Source organism: Somniosus microcephalus, unplaced genomic scaffold (genome assembly GCF_052327205.1).
Source record: "Somniosus microcephalus isolate GS21.2 unplaced genomic scaffold, FLI_Smic_1.0 unresolved_chr5, whole genome shotgun sequence".
NCBI lineage: Eukaryota > Metazoa > Chordata > Chondrichthyes > Squaliformes > Somniosidae > Somniosus > Somniosus microcephalus.
In genome coordinates, this window is record NW_028225183.1 from 5,842,084 (window position 1) to 5,863,062 (window position 20,979).

General features: G+C 45.3%; 1 pseudogene; it reads left to right on the forward strand.

Annotated features, from left to right (window-relative positions):
- Positions 1 to 14,190: 14,190 nt before the first annotated feature.
- Positions 14,191 to 20,168, forward strand: LOC147087424 (putative G protein-coupled receptor 139; annotated as a pseudogene).
- Positions 20,169 to 20,979: the final 811 nt, after the last annotated feature.

Here is a 20,979-nt window from a genome sequence, read left to right on the forward strand (position 1 = left end):
CGATCCCTGAGGTACCCCACTGGACACAGGCTTCCAGTCACAAAAGCATCCTTCGATCATCACCCTCTGCCTCCTGCCACTCAGCCAGTTTAGGATCCAACGCGCCAAGGCACCCTGGATCCCATGGGCTCTTACCTTCTTGACCAGTCTCCTGTGCGGGACTTTGTCAAAAGCTTTACTGAAGTCCATGTAAACCACATCCACAGCATTTCCCTCATCCACCCCCCTCGTCGCCCCCTCGAAAAATTCAATCAGATTTGTCAGACATGATTTACCCTTGACAAAGCCATGCTGACTATCCCCGATTAATCCTTGCCTCTCCAAGTGGAGATTAATTTTGTCCCTCAGAATTTTTTCCAATAATTTCCCTACCACAGATGTTAGGCTCACTGGCCTGTAATTCCCTGGTTTATCCCTGCTACCCTTCTTGTATAGTGGTACTACATTAGCTGTTCTCCAGTCCTCTGGTACATCCCCTGTGGCCAGAGAGGTTCGAGAGCAGAGTTGACTAAAGTGGACAGGGAAAATAGATTAAAGTGTAATACGGTACATCAGCAGTGGTGTACATTCACCGAGCTATTTTACAACTTTCAAGAAAAATAAATTCCAGTGAGGGAAAAGGGGTGCAACAGAAAAGACAGCCATCCGTGGCTGCATAAAGTAATAAAGGATAGTATCCGACTGAAAATAGGGCATATAAAGTAGCCAAATCTAGTGGGAGGATAGAAGATTGCGATGCATTTAAAAGCCAGCAAAGAATAACTAAAAGATTAATTAAGAAAGGGAAGATAGATTATGAAAGTAAACTCGCAAAAATATAAAAACAGATAGCAAGAGTTTCTACAGTTATATAAAAAGAAAAAGGGTGGCTGAAGTGAATGTTGGCCCCTTAGAGGACGAGACCGGGAAATTAGTGAGGGGAACATGGAAATGGCAAAAACGCTGAACAAATATTTTGTATCAGTCTTTACAGTAGAGGACACTAAATTTATCCCAACACTGGACAAACAGGGGGCTATAGTGGGGGAGGAGCTAAACACGATTAAAATCACTAAGGAGGTGGTACCCGGTAAGATAATGGGACTAAAGGCGAATATATCCCCTGGACCTGATGGCTTACATCCTATGGTCTTGACAGAAGTAGCGGTAGGGATTGTGGATGCATTGGTGGTAATTTTCCAGCAGATTGGAAACTGCTAATGTAATGCCCTTATTTAAAAAGGGAGGCAGACAAAAAGCTGGAAACTATAGACCAGTTTGCCTAACATCTGTGGTTGGTAAAATGTTGGAGTCCATTATTAAAGAAGCAGTAACAGGACATTAGGATAAGCATAATTTAGTCGGACAGAGTCAGCATGACTTTACGAAAGGGAAGTCTTGTTTGACAAACGTGCTCCAATTCTTTGAGGACGTAACAAATAGGGTGGATAAAGGGGAGCCAGTGGATGTGGTGTATTTGGACGTCCAAAATGCATTTGTGAAGGTGCCACACAAAAGATTACTGCACAAGATAAAAAATCACGGGATTGGGGCAATATACTGGCATGGGTGCAAGATTGGCTATCTAACAGAAACAGAGAGTTGGGATAAATGGTTCAATCTCGGGTTGGCAAATAGTAACTTGTGATTTTCCGCAGGGGTCAGTGCTGGGACCACAACTCTTTACAACCTATGTTAACGATTTGGAGGAAGGGACCAAGTGCAACGTATCCAAGTTTGCCAATGATGCAGAGATGGGAGGGAAAGCAGTGAGTGAGGAGGACATAAAAATCCTGCAAAAGGACTTAGACAGGCTAAGTGAGTGGGCAAAAATTTTGCAGATGGAATTTAATGTTGGAAAGTGTGAGGTTATGCACTTTGGCAGAAGAAATCAAAGAGCAAGTTATTTTCTAAATGGAGAGAAACTGCAAAGTGCTACAGTACAAAGGGATCTGGGGGTCCTGGTGCATGAAACACAGAAGGTTAGTATGCAGGTACAGCAGAAGATCAGGAAGGCCAATGGAATCTTGGCTTTTATTGCAAGGGGGATGGAGAATAATTTCAGGGAAGTCTTGCTGCAGTTATACAGGGTACTGGTGAGGCCACACCTGGAATACTGCGTCCAGTTTTCGTTTCCATATTTAAGAAAATATATAATTGCTCTCGAGGCAGTTCAGAGAAGTTTCACTCGGTTGATTCTGGAGATGAGGGGGTTGACTTATGAGGAAAGGTTGAGTAGTTTCGGCTCTACTCATTGGAATTCAGAATAATGCGAGGCGGTCTTATGGAAACATATAAGATTGTGAGGGGGCTGGATCGGGTGGATACGGGGAGGATGTTTCCACTAATGGGTGAGATTAGAACTAAGGGGCATGATCTTAGAATAAGGGGCTGCCCTTTCAAAAAACTGCGGTGAGGAGAAACTTCTTCACTCAGAGGGTAGTAAATCTATGGAATTTGCTACCACAGAGAGCTGTGGAAGCTGTGACATAAAATAAATTTAAAACGGATATAGACAATTTCCTAGCTGATAAGGGAATTAGAGATTACAGGGAACGGGCAGGGAAGTGGATGTGAGTTTAGGTTCGGATCAGCCATGATCCTATTAAATGGCGGAGCAGGCCTGACAAGCCATATGGCTTACTCCTGCTCCTGCTCCTTATGTTCTTATGTTCTTATGTCCTGTGCAGCAGAACCACCCATGGTGCCAGAAAGTTGGCTGCTGCTGCCTTCCTCCGATAAGCCACCTCCCTCGATAATATCCAGAGCGGTGTATTTGTTTGAGAAGGCCATGCTGCGAGGCAGCACTCTATAGTTCAGCCGGTAATGAATTCCAGAGACTCACAATTCCCTGGGAAAAGGAGAGCCGCCTAACGTTCAGTATATTCTAACACTTACATTGAATAAACTGGCATGCCCTGGTCTCCCCAGTTTGTTAAACTGGTCGAATCATTATTAGGGACGCTATCTAGCCCTTTAATTATTTTAGAGGCCTTTATCAAATCTCTAACCTACGCTGATCTAAAGGCAATAGATCATGGTCCTGGAGCCTATCTGAATAATTGAGCAGCTTTAAGGGAGAAATCATTCTTGTCGCTCTCCTCTGGACCTTTTGCAAGGCCACTATATCACCCACCATGTTGGCGGTGTGGTGGGAAACTAAACTCGGCACATTCCCACAGATGCATTCTGACCAACGACTGGTATTGTATAAAATGTTGTCCTTTGAATTAAATTCAATATTTCAATTAAAACAAACCAGCTCCCCTGTAGTTTTAGTTACAATTTCTCTACATTGGCCATGAGCCTCATGTGCACAGTAAAAGCTGGATTTGTTTCTTTCAACCTCTATCAATATTTTCCCCTGTAAATGATGCCTGTACTCAGTGTTGGCCTGACCAACATGCATAGCACAACATTTATCAAACTTAAATGCCTTTTGTGTGGCCCACTTCCTTAGCCTATCTAAAACTTTATGGATTTGATTGAACTCCTCTACTGTCTCAATCCATCCAAATATTTTGGTGTTATCTGAAACTTTCTTACCATAGTAACAAAACACTGTACAGGCCATTAATACAGAGGAGCAGGCCCAGGCCCGATCCTTGGGCCACACCGCTAGGAACAGGTCAGAGGGATCTGGGTGTGCAAGTACACAGATCCCTGAAGGCGGCGGAACAGGTGGATAAGGTGGTAAAAAAGGCATATGGGATACTTGCCTTCATTAGCCGAGGCATAAAATTTAAGAGCAAGGAGGTTATGATGGAGCTGTATAAAACACTGGTTAGACCACAGCTGGAATACTGTGTGCAGTTCTGGTCGCCACACTACAGGAAGGATGTGATAGCTTTGGAGAGGGTGCAGAGGAGATTCACCAGGATGCTACCAGGGCTGGAACGCTTCAGCTATGAAGAGAGACTGGGCAGATGGGGTTTGTTTTCCTTGGAGCAGAGGAGGCTGAGGGGGGACATGATTGAGGTGTACAAAATTATGAGGGGCTTAGATAGGATTGATACTAAGGAGCTTTTTCTCTTAGTAGAAGGGTCAATAACTAAGGGGCATCGATTCAAGGTAAAGGGCGGGAGGTTTAGAGGGGATTTGAGAAAGAACTTTTTCACCCAGAGGGTGGTTGGAGTCTGGAACTCACTGCCCGAAAGGGTTGTGGAGGCTGGAACCCTCACAACATTCAAGAAGCATTTGGATGAGCACTTGAAATGCCATAGCATACAAGGCTACGGACCAAATGCTGGAATATGGGATTAGATTAGACAGGGCGTGATGGCCGGCGCGGACACGATGGGCCGAAGGGCCTCTATCCGTGCTGTATAACTCTATGACTCTATGACTCTATGAGTTCGCCAGGGGGAACTGCACCGCTTAGCTACACCTTTTCTAGCTGTGGAATTAGAGGCAATTCCTAATCCAAACCCAAATTTGGACATAGCGAATCTAAAACTAAGGGCCATAAATATAAATCCTCACTCATAAATGCATTAGGGAATTAAGGATAATCTTCTTCATCCAGAAAGTGGTTAGAATGTGGAGCTTGCAAGCATATGGAGAAATTGTGGCATATAACATAGATGCATTTAAATGGAAGGTAGCTAAATACAGATGGAGAAAGGAATAGGAGGAGATGTTGATCAGGGGAAATTAATTAAATGAAGAAGACTGCATCAACACCGGCAGAAATCGGTTGGGCCGAAGACTTATTTTTGTGCTTAAGATTGCATGTAATTATAGAGGCTCAGACACGGGGGAATGAGACATGAGTGACCACAACTCCTCAGAACCAGCATTTATCTAACACAATTACTTATATTTCATGTTCATTTAAAGTTTGTAACGTTTCCTCATCATGCTGTGATGAGCATGCCGAGAAAATCCAGGATGATTTGGACAGGTTGGGTGATTGGGCAGAAGCATGGCAGATGCAATATAACGTGGTTAAATGCGAGGTTAGCCACTTTACTGACAAAAACAGGAAGGCAGAGAGGGTTTGAGTACAGGAACAAAGATGTGGTGCTGCAGTTGTACAGGCCCTTGTTGAGACCACATCTTGATTATTGGGTGCAGTTTTGGTCGCCTTATCTGAGGATGGATGTTCTTGCCATGGAGGGAGTGCAGCGAAGATTCACCAGGCTGATACCTGCGATGGCAAGAATGACGTATGAGTAAAGATTGTGTCGATTGGGATTTTACACGCTGGAGTTTAAAAGAATGAGAGGAGATCTCATTGACATTGATAAAATTCTAACAGGACTGGACAGACTCGATGCAGGAAGGATGATCCCGATTGTCGGTGTGTCCAGAATCAGGGGTCACACACTAAGGATAGGGGGTACACCATTTAGTTCAGAAATGAGGAGGAATTTATTCACCCAGGGAGTGGTGAACCTGTGGAATTCTCTAACGCAGAAGGCAGTAGAGATCAATTTATTAAATATATTCAAGAAGGAGTTGGATATATTTCTTAAGCCTAAAGGAATCAAGGGATATGGGGAGAAGGCAGGAACAGGTTACTGAATTTGGATGAACAGCCAAGATCGCATTTTTTAGATCCATGAGTCTGCGAGTATGATGTTTTTCAATAACCACATGGATGCTGTAACTTAACAATAAACAGGTCTTTACTGGAGGGGGGTAGTCTCAAGACTGGGGGCACTGAGGCATGCGCAAGGCTTATATACAGGTGTGGTCACTGCTGGTACTGCAGTATATAGGAGCTGTAAAAATAGTTCTGTCTTAAAGGTACATACACTACAATTCCTCCCCTTTTAGATTAGTAGTACCCCTAATATTCAAATAACAATTAACACTTTAACATGTACATTAAACAACAATAGTCCACTTATAGATTCAGTCTTTGTGGCAGCTTCCTGACCCTTTCGGGATAGTGACTTTCCTGAGGTTCTTGTTCTTGGTGCAGAGGCGATTCTGGCCCCTTTTCATCGGGTAGTTCATCGGTTTCCACTGCTACTGGTTCTGAGGTAGATGCTACCGGTATGTCGGGTTCATTCCCAGGTACTCGAGACATGGGGTTGAATCGTTCCTGTGATGCTAAGATCTGATCGACGTGGCGTCTCACAATGTTATCCCTGACATCCACTGTGTACATTAATGGCCCCTGCCTTGTGCACATAGTTCCGGGTTGCCGTTTCTCTGTTCGATAGTCAAGGGCTAAGACTGGTTGTCCTACATTGAAGCTCCTTGTCGGCTTCTCATTGATGTGCTGGAATTGTTTGTCCTCAACATTTCTTTGCACATTTGGTCTGAGCAAGCCCAGACGAGATGTCAACCTTCGGTTAAAGAACATTATGGCCGGGGTCTGGTTGATAACTGCATGTGTCGCGTTTCGGTAGGCTAATAAGAAATTGTCAACCTTATGCTGTAGTGGAATTTCATCGTCGCACATGGCCTTTATCGCCTTCTTAAAGGTTTGTACGAACGTCTCAGCCAATCCATTTGTGGCTGGATGATACAGGACGGATGTGTAATGCCTTACCCCATTCCTTCTCCTAAATTTCGGAACTCTTCGGACACAAACTGTGGTCCATTATCAGAGCAAATCTGCTCTAGCAAACCGTTTCTGGCAAATATGGTCCGCAGGACTGCAATCGTTTTCTCTGTAATGGTTGAGGACATTTTTATCACCTCAGGCCACTTCGAATGAGCATCCACTGCTATTAAGAAAATTGAGGCCATGAATGGACCAGCAAAATCAATATGCACCCGTTGCCATGGAGAGGAGGGCCACTCCCAAGGGTGTAGAGGGGCATGTGGTGGTGCATTTTGGACCTTCTGGCATCCTGAGCAGCTCTTGGTTAGGTCCTCGATTAGTTGATCGATCACCGGCCACCACACATAACCCTAGCAAGGCTTTTCATTTTTACCTCTCCCAGATGACCTTCATGAAGCTCATTTAGCACTCTCTCCCTTAACTTGGGTGGAATTACCACTCGGGATCCACACATCACTGTCCCCTGGCATACTGACAGCTGTTCTCTTCTGGATGAGAATGCTGGCAACAGTGAGTCGCCATGTGTTGGCCATACCCTCACCGTCAAATCATATACCCGAGACAGTGTCGGTTCATTGCGGGTCTCCTTCTCTATATCCACATTAGTTACTGGCAATCTTTCAAATATTGACGAATAAAATATCTCAATAGGGTCCACTGCTGGTGCTTCCTCCACCGTAGGCAGTGGCAGGCGTGATAGCCCATCAGCGTTTCCATGCTGTTTCGTGCCTTTATATTCTATTTCATATTGGTGCGCCCTTAGAAAAAGGGACCATCTTTGTAACCGTTGTACAGTTATCACCGAAACGCCCTTCTTTGGATTAAAGATGGAGAGAAGTGGTTGGTTGTCAGTCAGCAAAGTGAACTTTTGCCCATGCAGAAAGTGGTTGAATTTTCCCACTTCCCACACCAGGCTGAGGGCCTCCCTGTCAATCTGGGCGTAGTTGCGCTCGGCTGAGGTTAGTGACCGAGACGCAAAAGCTGCTGGCCTCCCCAACCCATCCGGGAATTTGCGCAACAGCACCGCTCCAGTACCATAGGGTGATGCATCACATGCCAAACGAATTGGTAGTGCTGGGTTGCAATGGGCAAACACCTCTTTTGATGTGATCAATTCTTTACACTTCTGGAAAGCTCGTTTACTTTTGTAATTCCACTTCCATGGTACCCCTGTTTGCAGTAGGGTGTTCAGTGGGTGTAATCACGTGGACAAATTTGGTAAGAACTTGTGGTAGTAGTTTACCAGCCCGAGGAACGACCTCAGTTCTGACACATTTTCCGGTGCTGGAGCCTTGACTACTGCCTCAATCTTTTCAGGGGACTTATGTAAGCACTCTTCATCGATGACGTGGCCACAATACGAGATCTGTTTCTGGAAAAACTCGCACTTGTGGCGATTAGCTCGTAGCCCATACTCCTTTAATCTGGTGAGCACCTTCTCCAAGTTGGCGAGGGGATCACTGTCATTTTCGCCCGTGACCAGGATGTCGTCCAAATTACACTGGGTCCCTGGAATCCCTTGCAGGACTTGATCCATTGCCCTTTGCCAGATAGCCGGAGCTGAGGCTACCCCGAACACCAGCCGGTTGTATTGATAGAGACCTTTATGAGTGTTAATCGTAAGGTATTTTTTCGAAGCTTTTTCTACATCCATTTGCAAGTACGCCTGGGCTAAATCAATTTTGGTGAAGCGTTTACCTCCAGACAGCGAGGGGAAAATATCCTCAATTCGTTGAAGCGGGTATTGTACCAAGTGAAGGACTGGTTTCACTGTCACATTAAAAACCCCACAGATGCTGACCTTCTTTGGTTCCCCAGGCGTATTACTCAACGACCTCTTCATTACAGGAACGATGGGTATAGCCCATTCGCTCCAGTCCACTTTGGACAGTACTCCTGTACGTTCCAACCCTTCCAGCTCTGCTTCGACAGCTGGTCTGATCGCATAAGGCAATGGTCTGGCATTAAGAAACTTTGGCCTTGCATTTTCGTCTGTTTTAATCGTTGCTGTTGTGCCTTTTAGTGTTCCGAGTCCCTCCTGGAACACTTCTTTTGCGTCAGTTAGCATTTTTGACAGTCGTCCAGGTGTGACATCATCATCCTTTTTGGCCGCAACCTTCAGTGCCTGTATGGAATGCCAATCTAATTGTACCTTCCGGATTCATTCACGTCCTAGCAGTGGTGGTCCTCCATCTGGCAATACATATATATCCATTTTAGGTATTTCCTGGCATTTATATATCTCTTTCACCCTTATTTTTCCTTTAGGGTAGACTTTTTGACCCGTGTACGTCTTCAAGACAATCTCTGTAGCTTTCAAGAGTATATGTGAAAATAGCTGCTTGTAGTCCCTTTGGTTTATGACTGTTAGGGCTGATCCTGTGTCCAATTCCATTTTCACTTGGACTCCGTCTATCTTGAGTGTAACCCAGATAGTCTGGTGATCCTCCATTTTGGTTACCTTACGTAGTTTCAGAGAACCCAGCTCCTTGCTTCCGGAGTCTGTGTCACTTTTCTGTTCGTCTGAACCACTGTCCATCAACTGGTGTACCTTTTTGTACTTCTCCTGTGAAGATTGCTGACTGTTGGTTTTCTTCCCAGACCTGCAGACTCTTGCTATGTGCCCTGCTTTTCCACACTGTCTGCACACTTGGTCCTTGAACCAACAATCCTTCTGGTCATGTGTTGTTCTGCCGCAGCGATAGCACTTCCCTGTTCCATAGGACATTTCATTGGTGCCATATTCTTGCGGTCTTCGTTGTATCACTGCAGCGCCCATTGTGGCTGGTTCCTGTGATACTGCCTTACTGAAAGCCTTGTCCAGCGTAAGGTCCTTTTCTGATAGAAGCCGTTTCTGGGTTCCTTCATTTTGTAGCCCACACACAAACTTGTCCTTTAACGTATCTGCCAATCTCACTCCAAACTGGCAGTGTTTCGATAGCTTGCGCAGTTCTGTTAGGTACTCAGCATTGCTTTCATCGTTGTGTTGGTTCCTTTTATGGAACTTAAATCGTTCTGCTATCAGCAGCGATGTGGGGTTTAAGTAGTCCTGTAGGATTTATACTATGCTTTCGAAATTCTTGTTCACCGGCTTCTCTGGGGTAATTAGATTTCGCAGTAAACCATAAGTTTTTGCACCCATGGAATTTAACAAAACCAGTGCTGTACTAGCATCTGGCACTTCATTCACCCTGCAGCACACCTCAATACGTTCCACATATGTCGCCAAATCTTCCACTTCATTGTCGAACATAGAGATGCTGCCACTCTTCGGCATCCCTGGATGTGATTTAACTGTTAAAAATGGCATCTCCCGCGCTTCCCCTTTATCTCCGCTGGCACAAAATGGCGTCTCCCACGCTTTCCTTCCTTCCCGTGCTCGCCCTTCTTCTCCGCTGCTGCTTCTAAAAATTGCGTCTCCCACGCTCTTCCTTCTTCTCCCCCGTCACTGTTCATCCCTTGTGCCCTGGCTGTGCTATACCCTCTTTCTGTCCAGTTTTTTTTTTCTTTCGATGCCGCTCGGTTTTCAACCCCCAGCTGCGCCCTGTGTGCTTCACACTCTGTCTTACCCCGTCGACGCTGCTCGGCTTTCGCTCCGCCGTCGGTCGGCTCCAGCCGCCGCTGTTCGGGAAGGGTCTGCGCTGGACCTGTCATCAGTCTCTTGCTGAACGTCGTGGCTGGGGAACCAAGCCCGGCTCTCCACAGCCTCCCCTGAGATGTTCACTCTCTGCCGGACGACTGGGCGGTTCCTCGTGGTCGACGCCCGTGTTCCTGGCCTCGACTTTCTTACACCACCCTCCCAGAGCGAATCCTCGAAGGGAGAAGCAGAGTTGCAGGTAGATTCGAATCGACACTTGTCGCCACTGTTAGATCCGTGAGTCTGCAAGTATGATTTTTTCAATAACCACACGGATGCTGTCACTTAACAATAAACAGGTCTTTACTGGAGGAGGGTAGTCTCAAGACTGGGGGTACAGAGGCATGCGCAAGGCTTATATACAGGTGTGGTCACTGCCGGTACTACAGTATACAGGAGCTGTAAAAGTAGTTCTGTCTTAAAGGTACATACACTACAGCATTGAATGGCGGAGCAGGCTCGAGGGGCCGAATGGCCAACTCCTGCTCCTATCTTCTATGTTTCTATCACTAGAGTATCGTATTCTCTAACACACGTGGGAAAATTTGGAATTCTGTTAGCTTTTTTATGACCTATTCAACCTGAGGTAGAGCCGAAAGCACCAGTGAACCGATGCCCCCACATCAAGGTGCTCCTGCACAGCACTGAAGCAGCTTTCGCTCAGAATATTATTCTGCTGTTATTGTTTTAACTGAAATATACCTCAGATCTTCTGACCTCCAATTCTGTCTGTCCATTTTCGGCCATTCGCTCGCAGAATCCATACCCTTTTTCAGCTTCCTGTGGTCTTCTAAAGAATTAATGTTACCTCCTATTTTGGCATCATTTGCAATTTTCAACCCTATTCCTCTACGATTTTATCCAAATCATTGATATACTTCATGAGCAAAGTGACGCCAGAACTGATACCTGTGGTGTACCTCGACCCATCTCCAACCACTAAACAAAACTATACTTCACTCATAATCTCTTTTGCTCCATTCTAAACAATTTTAAAGCCACTTTGCTGTCCTTCCCGAATTCCATATCCCTTAAGCTGCTCTTGTAATCACCAGTGTGGTACTTGTTAAAGTTTTTCCTGAAGTGTGTCTAAACTACATCCATTGCAGTTTCCACATTTATGTCTCGTGTATTGTGACAGAATTATATGAGGTTTGTCAAGCAATATCATTCATTTTGAAATGTGCGCTGTTGCTCATGAAGTGGAAAACTTATGAACACATTGCCCTGACTGACAACAACTTGCATTCGGAGGCCGCCTTCACTGTCATACATTTCTAAGGTGTTTCACAGAGGCATGAGAGAAAACAGGCACAAAGGTTATAAGGAAATATTAAGAGAAGTGACCACACGCTTAATGGGGTTCAATGAGCGTATAAAAGGAAATGTTGATGGGTGTCGGAAATGGAGATTCGGGATGAATTTATATGGCGCTTTGCAAGTAGACAAAATTATCCCAGGGCATTTTACCGAGGTATAAGCGGACAGAAATGACCCCAGTCAAAAAGGAGCTAGTGGGAGGAGAGCCCATCAGCTCAGTCATAATGATGGGGTGTTTCAACAGCCTAAAGGAGGCGAGTGGTAGATGGTGGAGGAAATTCAGTGACGAGTTCTGGAACATTGGAGCACGATGGCTAAAGGCCCGGCTCCAATTCAGTGGGAAAAAGCGAGGGCGGATGAACAAGCAGCCATAAAAAATAGAACATAGATTTTGGGAAGGAGATAGACGTGCTGTAGGAGGTTACAGATAGAGGAATGAGATTACACTTCAAAATTATTTCCTTGGCTGTCAAGCGCTTTGGGACGTCCTGAGCTCGTGAAAGGCGCTATAAAATGTAAGACTTTCTTCCTTTTAGGGATGGGTGAGGCCAGGATGAATAAAAAATACACAGGAGCTTTTATGGAACTTACATCCAATTGGGATCAGCAACGAGATGGGAGATTGGTAAGATGGACTTAGTGGGAGATAGGATGTGGGCAACAGATATTTGGATAAACTGCAGTTTATGGACGGCAGTAGACGTGGGGCCGGCCAGGTGCCCTTTCGGATAGTGCAGTCTGGATGTGACAAATGCATGGATGAGCATTTCAGTACATGATGTGCAGAGGGAAGGGTGGAGGCAGGTGCTGTGTGTGATGCAGAAGTAGCCGGCCTTTGGGATGGAGGGGATAAAGTGCGAAAATAATAAATTAGTGTAAAATAGAGTCCGAGGGTCAGCTTGAGACAACAGCCAGGGTGGGGATTGCAATTGGTTGCAAGGATGCAATTTGTGGCGGCGCCAAGGGTGATGGCTTCAGTCATGCCAATGATTTTATTTGGAGGAAACTGTGACTCATCCAAAGTGGGATGATTGAAAAGTAGCCTGGCAACACAGAGGGAAGTGTGGGTCGTCGAGAGATAGGGTGGAGAGATGAAGCTGTTGCCAGTAACGTACATCTAAACAGCTAGATCTATATCTGCAGATTATTTCAACAAATGGGAAACATGTAGTTGAGGGAGGCCAAGATAGATTCTTATCAGTCACGGTCTGTTTGGGAAGGAAAGACATTACTTGAGATTACCTGGTTAAGAGCTGATAGGTAAGACTTGAAACAAGCAGCTTACTTCGTATCAAGAGGCTCGTGTCAGATGAATAAAGAGGTCACAGATTGGACAGGAGTTTGGAGAGTCTTGGACGTGATGAATGCATGATTCATCATCTCAGTTCCAAATGGGCTGAGGCAGGGGACAGGCCGGCGAAGTTATGGAGGTGGAAGTAGGCGTATTTTGTGAAGGACAGGATATGAGATCAGAAGATGAATTAGGATGAGAGCTTACAAAACATCATATTCAGCCTATTAAAACAGTCAGTGATGGGGATGAAACAGTTAATAAGGGTAAGGAGATTGTGACTGATCCAAAAGTGACGGCTTCGGTATTCCTAATGTAAATTGGCGCAAATGTCACATCATGTGAAACAGTCAGTTGCACATGGCGTCCGACAACACAGATTCAGTGGAAGGCGGGGGTAGATAGAGGAGAGCTGGGGCTGGGTGATGTTGGTCGAAATGTGGAAGCTGACCCCAGATCTGTAGGTGATGTCACAAAGGGCAGCATTTAGATGAGAAAGAGGAGGGAGAATTTTTTCGAACGTTGCCGTACTCCAGCGGCAATGGTACTGCAGTAGGAAGGGAAGCCAGTGCTGGGGCCATTCTGAATATGATCGAATCGGTAAGACTGGAATCAAGATAGTGCGGTTCCACAGAAAGAGGCCAGTGTCAGAGCTATGGAGAGATCACGGGTGTGTTGCTGCAGGTTTGAAGGAGATCGTGGAGATGGCGAGGGTTGAGGCCATGGAGGTGTTTAATGCAAGGGTAAGAATTTTACTGTTAAGGCGTTGGGGGAGAGAGAGACAATCAGGCTCAGTGAGGGCGAGAGTGATGGGCGAGCTGGACTCGGGGAGGGCTGGACATGGACAGCAGATTTTGGGATCAGTTGACATTGATGGAAGGTGGAAGTTGGGTGGTCGGCCAGGAGTGAACTTAATGGAGTTAGGAGCCGGCACAGTTCTCATTTTAATGGAGCCGTTAACCAATATAAAATAAACAGGTAAATATCTGCAGTAAAATAACGGAGAGAGAAATGTTAATGGGGTACTTTCAGTGTCCGCCCCCTAATATCACCCACAATAATTTCTGGACTCGTTACTGAAACATAGCCTTCAACTGTCACTGTGTCAGAGACTGAAGGTCCATGTTTTATCCGGGAATCTGCAGGGAGAGAGTGAAAAGGATGTGCCTGAGTCCCTGGAATCAGTGCACACTGCGGAGAAATAAATAACATTTAATAATGAATTGGCAGGAGTGAACATGATCAGTACAATTACATGAAAACTGTAAATGAAGCTGCTCATTATTGTTGGATCTATCCTGTATGACACTTATTCTCCAGAGAGATCTGGTTAACATAATGTCCTGTTCATTCAGATGTTTGAGTTTTATCCACCACGTTATTTTCACCAGTGTCAAAGGTCCTGATGTAATGTGTTTGTTCAAGTAACTATAACTAATAACAATGATCAGGTGTATAACCATGTCAATGGAGACTTATCGACTTTATATATCAGGGCCCATTGGAATGGATCAGCTCAGAGTGCCTGCCGGAGCTGTGCGTTCCACTCCTACAGAAGTCGCTGCTTCACACAGATATGGGAAAACCAGTAATCGTTCAGATAGAAGTCATTTATTATCCTTTACTTGCAGCCGTTGGAGGTTCTGGTTATCTTTCCTGTGAATGATGTAAATCGGTGTTGACTGTGCTGCTCTACTTGTATTTTTTCCCCCTGCATGTTTTACACAGCCGCCTGTTCTGTGCCAGTAGTTGAATGATGTAAAGTTCTCAGTCTCTGTTATTTCTGTCGTGTAGTAGCTGCAATATATCTGTAATGATCTTAGCTTCTCCAATCCCTGCTCTCTTACTGAATTATTCTTGCACTGAATGCACTGGAATCAGGAGTTTGGGCTAAAAGCTGGTGCCAGACCATCAGGTGCTGGGAATAGTTTGATGTTGTGGAACTAATCTGGCCTGGAATATTTTTCATAAATGTGTTTCCAGTGATTGAAAATGACACAGCTCGCAGTCTCAGTGTTACAAGGAGGCGGTGCAATGTCCTCCCTCCCCAATAACATGGTTCAGTTTAACTGGGATTTCAATGAATGTATTGGTTTTCCCTGCTATGCAATATCATTTCACTGTGTGTGTATCTGACGACGCGTCAGAGGTCTGGTGACTGACCTGAGCTTGCTGCTGACTCTATAACATCTCCTTCTCTGCTTCAGTTTTGGTGGATTCAGTGAATGTCACTGGACTCCATTGTAAAATGAAATGTTTTGATGTTATGTTGCATCAGTTTGCACTGTATCTATCGGAATCAGGAGCCCCTCTATTTTTCTGGTGATTATAATTAGCAGCGGCAATATTGGCGTTATGTTAATTGAACAATTGCGCCATCTAATGTTTGCGTTATCATTACAGGGGAAGGGAATTCAATTATTGTCAGGTCTGTCTGGAAGACACATTCGATTCTGTTTATTGCGTGCACTGCGGATCAATTAGGTGAAAAGGTGGAGACTTGTATGATCAGTAGATACATTAAACTATTCCACTGAGGTTTCAGCATTGTTCAAACTGACTCTGAGAACAGGATCGCTTCAAGGGAGTTAATGAACAGAGTCGTGGTCGTGGTCGTGGTCGTGGTCCACATTGGTACCAACGACATAGGTAAAAAGAGGGATGAGGTCCTGCAGCAAGAATTTAGGGAGCTAGGTGAAGGATTAAAGAGCAGGACCTCAAGGGTTGTAATCTCTGGATTACTCCCGGTGCCACGTGCTAGTAAGTATAGAAATAGGAAGATAGAACAGATGAATGCGTGGCTAAAGGGATGGTGCAGGGGGGAGGGCTTTAGTTTCCTGGATCACTGGGTCTGCTTCTGGGAAAGGTGGGACTTGTACAAGTCGGACGGTTTACACCTGAACCAGAGGGGAACCAATATCCTTGCGGGGAGGTTTGCTAGCACTGCTGGGGGGGGTTTAAACTAACTTGGCAGGGGGATGGGGTACAGAGTGGAGCTATAGTGGGGGGTGATTTACAGCCAAATACAGAGGGAAAAACAAGTCAGCTGGGAAGGCAAAGCAAATATGTGAAGGCAATAGAGAATATGGCAGGGCTGGAAGGCATTTATTTTAATGCAAGGAGTCTTGCAAATAAGGTGGATGAACTGAAGTTGTTGTTGAACACATGGGAGTACGATATTGTTGCTATCACGGAGACATGGTTGAGGGAGGGTCAGGACTGGCAGCTCAATATTCCGGGGTATAGAATCTTCAGGCGAGACAGAGGGGGGTGTAAAAGGGGAGGGGGTGTTGCAATATTAATTAAGGAGTCAATTACTGCTGTAAGGAGGGATGATATATTAGCGGGTTCCTCTAATGAGGCCATATGGGTAGAACTTAAAAACAAAAAGGGGGCAAGCACTTTGCTGGGAGTGTACTATAGGCCCCCAAACAGTCAGGGGGAGATAGAGGAACAGATATGTAGGCAAATCTCAGAAAAGTGCGAAAATAATAGGGTAATAATAGTGGGGGATTTCAACTTCCCCAATATAAATTGGGATAGTCAGAGTGTGAAAGGCTTAGAGGGTGCAGAATTCTTAAAGTGCATCCAGGAGAGCTTTTTGAGCCAACATGTAGAAAGTCCTACAAGAGAGGGGGCGATACTGGACCTAATTCTGGGGAATGTAGCCGGGCAAGTGGTGGAAGTGTCAGTAGGAGAGCATTTTGGCGACAGTGACCACAATTCGGTGAGATTTAAGGTGGTCATGGAAAAAGACAAAGACGGCCCGGAAATAAGGGTTCTAAATTGGGGGAAGGCCGATTTTAATATGATAAGGCAGGATCTGGCCAAATTGGACTGGGAGCAGCTACTTATAGGAAAATCCGCATCAAAACAGTGGGAGACTTTCAGAAGGGAAATAGAGAGAGTACAACGCCAACATGTTCCTGTAAAGGTCAAGGGTGGGACCAACAAGCAAAGGGAACCTTGGATGACAAGGGATATACAAAAATGCATTAGGAATAAAAGGGGGGCTTTTGGCAGTTACAAAAGACTAAAGACGGAAGAAGCCCTAGAGGAGTATAAAAAATGCAGGGGCATACTTAAAAAAGAAATTAGGAGGGCGAGGAGGGGCCATGAAATAACACTGGCGAGCAAAATAAAGGAAAATCCTAAGATGTTTTATAAGTATATTAAGGGCAAGAGGATAACCAGGGAAAGGGTAGGGCCCATTAGGGACCAAAGTGGCAATCTGTGTGTAGAGCCAGATGATGTAGGCGGGGTTTTAAATGAATTTTTTGCATCTGTGTTCACTATGGAGAAAGACGATGCAGACATAGAAATCGGGCAAGGGGGCTGTGACATACTTGAACATATTAGCATCGAGAGGGAGGAGGTGCTAGCGGTTTTAGCAGGCCAAAAAGTGGATAAATCCCCAGGCCCAGACGAGATGTATCCCAGGCTGCTGTGGGAGGCAAAGGAGGAGATTGCAGGGGCTCTGACACAAATTTTCAGAACCTCTCTGGCAACAGGGGATGTACCAGAGGACTGGAGAACAGCTAACGTAGTACCATTATTCAAGAAGGGTAGCAGGGATAAACCAGGGAATTACAGGCCAGTGAGCCTAACATCTGTGGTAGGGAAATTATTGGAAAAAATTCTGAGGGACAAAATTAGTCTCCACTTGGAGAGGCAAGGATTAATCGGGGATAGTCAGCATGGCTTTGTCAAGGGTAAATCATGTCTGACAAATCTGATTGAATTTTTCGAGGGGGTGACTAGGGGGGTGGATGAGGGAAATGCTGTGGATGTGGTTTACATGGTCTTCAGTAAAGCTTTTGACAAAGTCCCGCATAGGAGACTGGTCAAGAAGGTAAGAGCCCATGGGATCCAGGGTGCCTTGGCGCGTTGGATCCTAAACTGGCTGAGTGGCAGGAGGCAGAGGGTGATGGTCGAAGGTTGCTTTTGTGACTGGAAGCCTGTGTCCAGTGGGGTACCTCAGGGATCGGTGCTGGGTCCCTTGTTGTTTGTGATCTACATAAATTATTTGGATGAGAATGTAAAAGGTATGATCAGTAAGTTCGCAGATGACACGAAAATTGGTGGGGTGGTAAATTGTGAGGAGGAAAGCCTCAGGCTACAGGACGATATAAACGGGTTGGTCAGATGGGCGGAAAAGTGGCAAATGGAATTTAACCCTGAAAAGTGCGAGGTGATGCATTTTGGACGGACAAATAAGGCAAGGGAATACACAATGAGTGGTAGGACCCTAGGAAGTACAGAGGGTCAGAGGGACCTTGGTGTACATGTACATAGATCCCTGAAGGCAGCGGAACAGGTAGATAAGGTGGTTAAAAAGGCATATGGGATACTTGCCTTCATTAGCCGAGGCATAGAATATAAGAGCAGGGAGGTTATGATGGAACTGTACAAAACGCTGGTGAGGCCACAGCTGGAGTACTGTGTGCAGTTCTGGTCGCCTCACTATAGGAAGGATGTGATTGCTTTGGAGAGGGTGCAGAGAAGATTCACCAGGATGTTACCTGGGATGGAGCGCCTCAGCTATGAAGAGAGGCTGGACAGGCTGGGGTTGTTTTCCTTGGAGCAAAGAAGGCTGATGGGGGACCTGATTGAGGTGTACAAAATGATGAGGGGCATAGATAGGGTAGACAAAGAGGAACTTTTCCCCTTAGTAGGGGGGTCAATAACAAGGGGGCATAGATTCAGGGTAAGGGGCAGGAGATTTAGAGGGGATTTGAGGAGGAACTTTTTCACCCAGAGGGTGGTTGGAATGTGGAACTCAATGCCTGAAAGGGTGGTAGAGGCAGGAACCCTCACAACATTCAAGAAGCATTTGGATGAGCACTTGAAATGCCATTGCATACAAGGCTATGGACCAAATGCTGGAAAATAGGATTAGACTGGACAGGGATGGATGGGCGGCGCAGACACGATGGGCCGAAGGGCCTCTTTCTGTGCTGTAAAACTCTATGACTCTATGACTCTATGAGTCGAGCCGCAGGATGTTAGGGTGGAAGCGGATTGGAAAGGGGGCATTATGAAATAAAGTAGAGAGAGTGCGGCGAAGTAAAGTGAGGTGCGATAGAGAGAGACAGAGAAGGAAAGCGAGAGGGAGGGGAGAAGGAACGTGAGAAGAGCGAGGCAGCGGTGTGAATCATTCATCGGACTGAACTGCTGAAACTTCTAGTACTATTATGGTGAGGAACTGTGATTTGAAGGTGATGTTAGAATGCTGTCAGATAGTGAGAGTCTGATTTTACACGGGTGTTTTTATCGCTTTCAGATCTTCAGTCTGTTTTGGTGAATGCCTATTTTACCTGTTTAGTGAATGAATAAAGCAAGATAATTGAAAGGTATTTAAAGACGAGAACCAGTCATTTCTTGCTCTGCGCTGCACAGATCCACAAATCAGTTTCCTCCATTCGATGCTGCAACAAAGCTGGAAATTCCAGCCCAGATCCTGTCAAACTGCTGCTTTGGCTCCAGGTCTGATCAGTAATTTATCTCTCTCTGACAGTTAACTTGGTGGAGATTGTGATCCTGTCCCGAGGAAAGTGCAGTCTCTCCAAATGCATCACTCTCTACCTGGTGGGAATGGCAGCAGCCGATCTCCTGGTCGTCATCAGTGATCCCATATTTAACTGGATTGCTCCGATATATTTCCCATATTCATTCCTGAACATTACTCCCGAGTGTAGATTTATTGCCGTCTTGAGCTTTGCAACCAGGATGATTTCTCTCTGGCTCACAGTCACGTTCACCTTTGATCGATTTGTGGCCATTTGTTGTGAGAATCTGAAAACAAAATATTGCACCGAGAAAACGGCGGCTGTGGTTATCGGGACAGTGAGTGTGCTGGGCTGTTTAGAGTCTGTCCCCTGGTACTTTACAGATGTACCTTACTTCAGAATAGATAATGTTCCTTGGTATTGTATCGCTAAACCGAGCTTCGTTACTTCCCCCGCATGGGGATCATTTGAGTTGTTTCACATAATTTTATCCCTTGTGTCCCGTTCTTTCTGATTTTGCTGCTCAATGCTCTGACGGTCAGCCGTATTTTAGCGGCCAGCAGAGCCCGCAGGGGACTCCGTGGCCGCAGCGATGGAGAGAATCCCAAGGACCCAGAGATGGAGAATCGAAAGAAATCCATCGTTTTACTCTTCAGTATTACCGGCAGTTTTATATTGTTATGGATGGGCCTGGTTTTCTATGACATTTATGCGCGAATTGTAGATATTCGATTTTATTACTCCACCAGTGCCCCTCTTTATATCACAGAACACACAGCAACAATGCTTCAGCTTCTCAGTTCCTGCACCAACACGTGTATTTATGTCCTGACCCAGACTAAGTTCAGAGAGGAGCTGAAGAACGCGGTGAAATACCCACTCAATCTAATTGTTAAATTAATTAAACCATAGAAAGATCTGAAGTGTTTCAAGCACTAGAACTAAATCCCATTTCATACTCCATTCTGTATCTCTCCGTTGGGTGGAATGTACATTTGATGTTAGCAGCCCGGAGCCCTGAAATGATCTTAAATCTGACTCTGTTATACCTTAATGGTAATCTGACCAATGGAGGCAGGACTCGCTCTGCAGACGACACGTGAATTGTTGCTCAAAATGGCGGCACAAAAGTTTACAGCTGTACCGACAGCAAAAAGGGCAAACCCGCCAATCACAGTCGCCGCTGTGTGCCTGATCAGACCGGGAGCATTCCACATAAATGGAGAGAAAGAAGGGCATGTCTCGATGGAGAGATAGATACTCCACAGATAGAGAAAGGCAACGACAAGAAGAGAGAATTAAATAGAGAGATGAACATACATGCAGAGGCAGGTGGGAAGTGGGCATGAGAGGTTGTGAGAGCCCAAAACAGAGAAAAATCTAAGAACTGAAGAAAGAGAGACAGAAAGTAAAGGTAGATAAAGATCAATTGAAAGTGATTGCAGAGAGCAGATTGTAAGAAATAACAAATTAAACAAAGCAAAAACAGCAAGATCCCAAAAGACATACGTGAAGAAGCAACGAGTAATTGATGTAGACGTTCAAATGGATAGAGAGAAACAGAGAGGAATCGAAATATACAGAAAGAGAGCAATAGGGAGAAATTAATGAGGTAGAAAGAGGCAGAGAGAGAAACCAGCAAAAGATGAGGTGGAGAAAAATTGAAAGAGAAAAAAAATAGGAACAATTACCCGGAGGAAAACCATGAACAGGAAATAAACTT